Genomic DNA, 5,415 nt, shown 5'->3' with positions numbered 1-5,415 from the left:
AAGTGTTGTATTCGACGGCAAGTCAAGTGATTTCATCCGTCGGAAAGGCAAAAGTGTTATCTCGTCTACTCGTGTAGTATTTCCGTGTCAGGTCTGTAGTAGTTCAGTGTCCTAGAATCCTATAATATCATATTCGAAGTAAATATGAAAGAAAAAAGCTGAAAGCTACTGCAACCTTTCCTCTATTGAGGCAAGTATGCCAGTACTTTCTTGTACGCGGATTGCGTGACAGCTGCTTGGGCATATTTCACTTGCAGCTACAGACGTTTACAGCTGTTGTAGATGTCTCCCTGTCTAGAGGATAGGTGAATCATTCTTTCCGCGTTCCAGGAAGCTAGGCGCTATCATTCTGTGTTTCCTGCTCAAGGATCGAAGATAGTGGCGTTGAAACACATCTCTGCTATACGACCAGAGATCCAGCGCACATACGTGTGCGTTAACAAGTTCAGTTTCTTAACAAAATAGAGGATACGGCCATGCCATCATACGACAAATTAATGATCTCGTCCTGGACAAAAATGTTCAATGTGCTTTTAGTGTTACTCGCTAAAAAAAAAAAAAAAAAAAAAAAAAAAAAAAAAAAAAAAAAAACGGTTTCAGTTAACAGATGCTGGAGGCACGTAACGGGCTCTTTACTGTTTTTCCATTGCAATCTACAGTAACTCAACAACATTCAAATCCGGCGATTATGAAGGCCAAGGAGGACGTATTCTTCCATCCTCACTATCAAACGAGCTCCTTGCCGGGCCCTGAAGACCGAAGGGGTGTCAACCGCTCGCCATATCATCCTCTGCCATGTGGGGTGATGCGGATGCGGTATGGAGGAGCATGTGGTCAGCACACCGCTCTATCGATTTTGCCAACTTCCCAGACCTTGAGCTGCTACTTCTCATTCAAGAAGCTCTTTAACTGGCATCAGGAGACCGAGTGCACCCAGTACCATCACTTCCACCAAGGAAAAATATGCTTGGCAGTACCGGGAATCGAAACGGATTCCTCCGCATGGGAGCCATATATGCTGGCTACTTAGTTACGGATGTGGACCTTTGTTGTCATTATCCAAGCAATTTCAAAAATATTCAGCCGGCTCAGAGTGGGTATTACCGTCTTGGAAGATGCAATAGCGTATTGGATTCAAAGCCAGTGCCATGAATGACCTCAATTACCATCTTTTCAGTGGTTCTCGAGAATTCACGGAAATTAAGGGTGTATCACTACAAATTATTACATAAGATTATATTAATAACCTGGCACGTAATACTAACACTAGCGTAGTCTTTTGGCGGATGATGCCGTTATCTAGAATAGAAGTACTGTCTGAAAAAATGCTGCAGAAGTATTCAGTCATATCTTGTTAAGATTTGAAAGTGATTTACAGATTTGGGACTTGCATTAAATGTTCAGAAATGTAAAATAGAGCGCTTAACAAAACTCAAAACCGCAATATCCTATGACTGAAATATCAGTGAGTCACGACCGGAACTGATACCAATAGCTGGGTGAAGCAATTTGTAAGATTATGAAAAGAAACCATCACATAGGTCCAGTCGTAGGTAAAGCAGGTGACAGACTTTGGTTGATTGGTATGACACTGGGAGTAGGGCTATCAGGTTCAAAACTAGTAAAGTCGGACTCAACGTCATATTTAGTTGAAATTTTTGCCCTATAAGCTGGACTAAACTAAACTCCGTCCGAACAGACCATGAAGGCTCAACGTTACCGACCGGCCGCCGTGTCATCCTCAGCGCACAAGCGTCACTGGCTTGGGATATGGAGGGGCATGTGGGCAGCACACGGCTCTCCCGGCCGTATGCAGTCGGAGCCGCTACTTCTCAGTCAAGTAGCTCCTCAGTTTGCCTGACAAGGGCTGAATACACCCCGCTTGCCAACAACGCTTGGCAGATCGGATGGTCACCCATACAACTGTTACTCCAGCCCGACAGCGCTTAACTTCGGTGATCTGGCGGGAACCGGTGTTACCACTGCAGCAAGGTCGTTGGCCAAATAGCTGGACTACCTGCTTTAAATACGATTAGCGTCATCTGGGTCTTTTCAATCGTTCTTTAATAATTACTTAGAGTCAGTTTTTTGCAGTGTCAACATTAAAAGTTTGTAAAATAAGAAACCAATAACCAGCCTTATAAATTGGCAAATATGATAGCAACTAAGTGCTCAGCCTTCGTAACTGCTCAGTCGTCTTCCTAAGATAATCTGATGCCAAAGTAAAATAAAAGTTTTTGATTAAACAAAATATGGAATTAACTGTTCTTCTGGGAAGGAGAAATAGAAGATATGCAACAGCGTCAGCCACTTGAATCAGAGTTATAAGGAAACAAGAATTATCTGTAGTTAAAGTATTGAACGCTCAGGGTCTGGTTGTTGTATTGTCCTCATTATTATTTCATCATCATCAGTGGAAGGCAACGGGGAACTCGAACCTCCGACGGGGGAGCCACGCGATCCGTGGCAAAACGCCTGAGACCGCACGGCTATCCCGCGCGGCCTTTATAAGCAAACACGGACATAAATGTGAGCTTCATTCTCAAGATGAATTACCCTCTGCTACGCACTTCATACCAATTCTTTACTATGTAACAATCACCTTCTTTAAGTCTAATAACTATATTTTATACACGTCGTTGGCAGACTAGGAATCTGATACGAAAAGCGAAAGAGAGTACCTACTTGAAATTCTTCACGTACTCTGGTATACTGAAAACACACTGTCGCTAACACCTTCATGAATCGCTTTAGACACCGTTGAATAAATACTTATATGGATATGGTGTCTGTTCTTTCGGACATGTCCGAAAGAACAGACACAATATCCATATAAGTATATAGTTCCGGCAACACCAGCCATGACCTTCATCTTCTGTACGGATGCACACATATTCCCCTAACTCTTATGGGACTTGGAAAGAATGTCTTCCACTAGTAATGAGTGTGTTGGGGTGGGACACTACGAATGTAGTGTGTGGACGTACAAGGTGAGATTGTGGGTCTCAAGGGAGGCGTGCGCGAGATAGTCCCTGCAGTGGTGCTATTCTCTGTGTTCTCGTGGCTCAGCTGGAGAGAGCGTCTGCTATGTAAGCACGAGATCCCGGGTTCGTGTCCCGGTCGGGGCACACCTTTTCACCTGTCCCCGTTGATATATATCAACGTCCGTCAGCAGCTGAAGGTATTAATATGATTCTAATTCCGATGAATAAACGATCCTTCTATCAGTTTACTATAATTATAAACTTCTTAAAGTGACAGATTTATGCTAATTTACAGAGGGTGCTAGTCACTTACAGTAACAGAGGTACAGACGGTCAAGACAAAACAACTTTCCCACAGTAACATACAGCCAGTCGTTTTTCCCTCGTGTCATTCAAAAAAGCTTCCAATCGGAATGAATAAACACAGGTCCTGTACGGTTTTCGAGGGAATTTTGCACCATCCTTCCTGCAAAATAGTAACACGTTTAGGCAAAGATACCGAAGGCGGGTAGCGATCACGCAACTTTCTCTCAAAAGCAGACCACAAAGGCTCATTATCGTTGAGGTCTGGTGAGTGTGATGGCCAGGGGAGATGTGACAGTTCGTCCTCGTGCTCACAACACCCGTCCTGGACGATGGGGCTGTGTGAACAGGGGCCTGTCATCTAGGAACACAGCTTCACTATTACGGAATATCTGTGAACTGTGGGATAGACATGATCAGCCAAAATGGTAACATAATCCTTGGCAATAATGCGACACTGGAGAGTAACCATGAGGCCCACGGGATACAAAGACATGGCTGCCTAAATCATTACCAGAACCCGGCTGTGTTTAGTTTTTGGTGCATAAACTCTGTCAGAAGTTGGATACTGTTCGAAACTACAATCATCCGACCAAATGACATTCTTCCATTGGTCCATAGCCCAGGTTATATCGCTTCGGCACCAAGCTTTTCTGGTACGAGTATTTGTATCATTGATGGGTGGTTTTGGCTATCCAGCTTGCCTTTCAGTTCACAGCTTATGGCGTTCTTTTCATGTTTTTTGGTGCTGGCAGGGTTTGCGAGTGTGACATTTAGTCTTGCAGTGACTTTTCCAGATCGCGTTTTCGTATTTTTCGTCAGAATTGTCTTCAAATGGTTCTGAGCACTATGGGTCTTAACATCTGAGGTCATCAGACCCCTAGACTTAGAACAACTTAAACCAAACTAACTTAAGGACATCACACACATCCATGCCCACGGTAGGATTCGAACCTGCGGCCGTAGCGGTTGCGCGGTTCCAGACTGAAGCGCTTAGAACCGCTCGGCCACACCGGCCGGCAGAATTGTCTTCAATGGTCGTCCGTCACCATCAATCAACACGCACTTTAGTCCGCGTTGTGACACAGCGGCTGATGTTTCTCCGCCTTTCCTGTGCACGGTATAAATTTTCGACTGGTGCATACTGAAATACAAGCACTCCGGCTTCCTTGCTTATAGAAACTCCCACCACACGGGGAACAGCATCCTGTCTACGTTCGAATTCACTTCGGTCAAACATAAGGAATTCACAACTACACAAAACAGCGTTCTGACCACGACCGACTCTTACAAGGTATCGAGGATATTGCACAGGCGTCGTTCGTGGTCAAATACAACGGCGCAACCTGCAGGCTTGCCAGTATCTCATTTATGGTCAAGCATGCATTTATCACGAAATAAAACTCGGGTGAACAGCCTGACGTGCTCAAACCTCTAGAACACAGAGCTCACACCATCTCCGACATGGACATTCTCCAACAAGAATTGGACCCTCTTAAGACCGTGTTTCGGAGGGACAAAAATGGTTGAAATGGCTCTGAGCACTATGGGACTTAACTGCTGAGGTCATCAGTCCCCTAGAACTTAGAACTACTTAAACCTATCTAACTTAAGGACATTACACACATTTATGCCCTAGGCAGGATTCGAACCTGAGACCGTAGCGGTCGTTCGGAGGAACGGTTACAAGTAAGGGCAAATCCGGAAGGTTCTACATCCCATACCTGCAGCACCGGCGGAAACTGAGGATGAACCACAGGAGGAGGCAGCCTTGGCTATTATTCCGTTTTGTGGGGCCTTATCCGGAAAAATTGGACGCATTTTACGTAAACACCAAGTGAAAACCATCTTCCGTCCTCCAAGCAAAACCAAGAGCCTTCTTCCTAGTGTCAAGGACATCCTTGCTTTACGTAAATCAGGGGTTTATCAGATACCTTGCCAATGCGGTAATGTACCGGGTGATCAGAAAGTCAGTATAAATTTGAAAACTGAATAAATCACGGGAAAATGTAAATAGAGAGGTACAAATTGACACACATGCTTGGAATGACATGGGGTTTTATTAGAACCAAAAAATACAAAAGTTCAAAAAATGTCTGACAGATGGCGCTTCATCCGATCAGAATAG

General features: G+C 44.4%; 1 pseudogene; it reads right to left on the bottom strand.

Annotated features, from left to right (window-relative positions):
* Nucleotides 1-1,883: 1,883 nt before the first annotated feature.
* LOC126299898 (5S ribosomal RNA) lies at nucleotides 1,884-2,001 on the bottom strand (annotated as a pseudogene).
* Between the last annotated feature and the right edge of the window lie 3,414 nt (nucleotides 2,002-5,415).

The sequence above is a fragment of the Schistocerca gregaria genome, chromosome X, assembly GCF_023897955.1.
Source record: "Schistocerca gregaria isolate iqSchGreg1 chromosome X, iqSchGreg1.2, whole genome shotgun sequence".
Taxonomy (NCBI): Eukaryota; Metazoa; Arthropoda; class Insecta; order Orthoptera; family Acrididae; genus Schistocerca; species Schistocerca gregaria.
The sequence above is the reverse complement of the archived record's forward strand: the minus strand, read 5'-3'. Positions and strand labels throughout refer to the sequence as shown.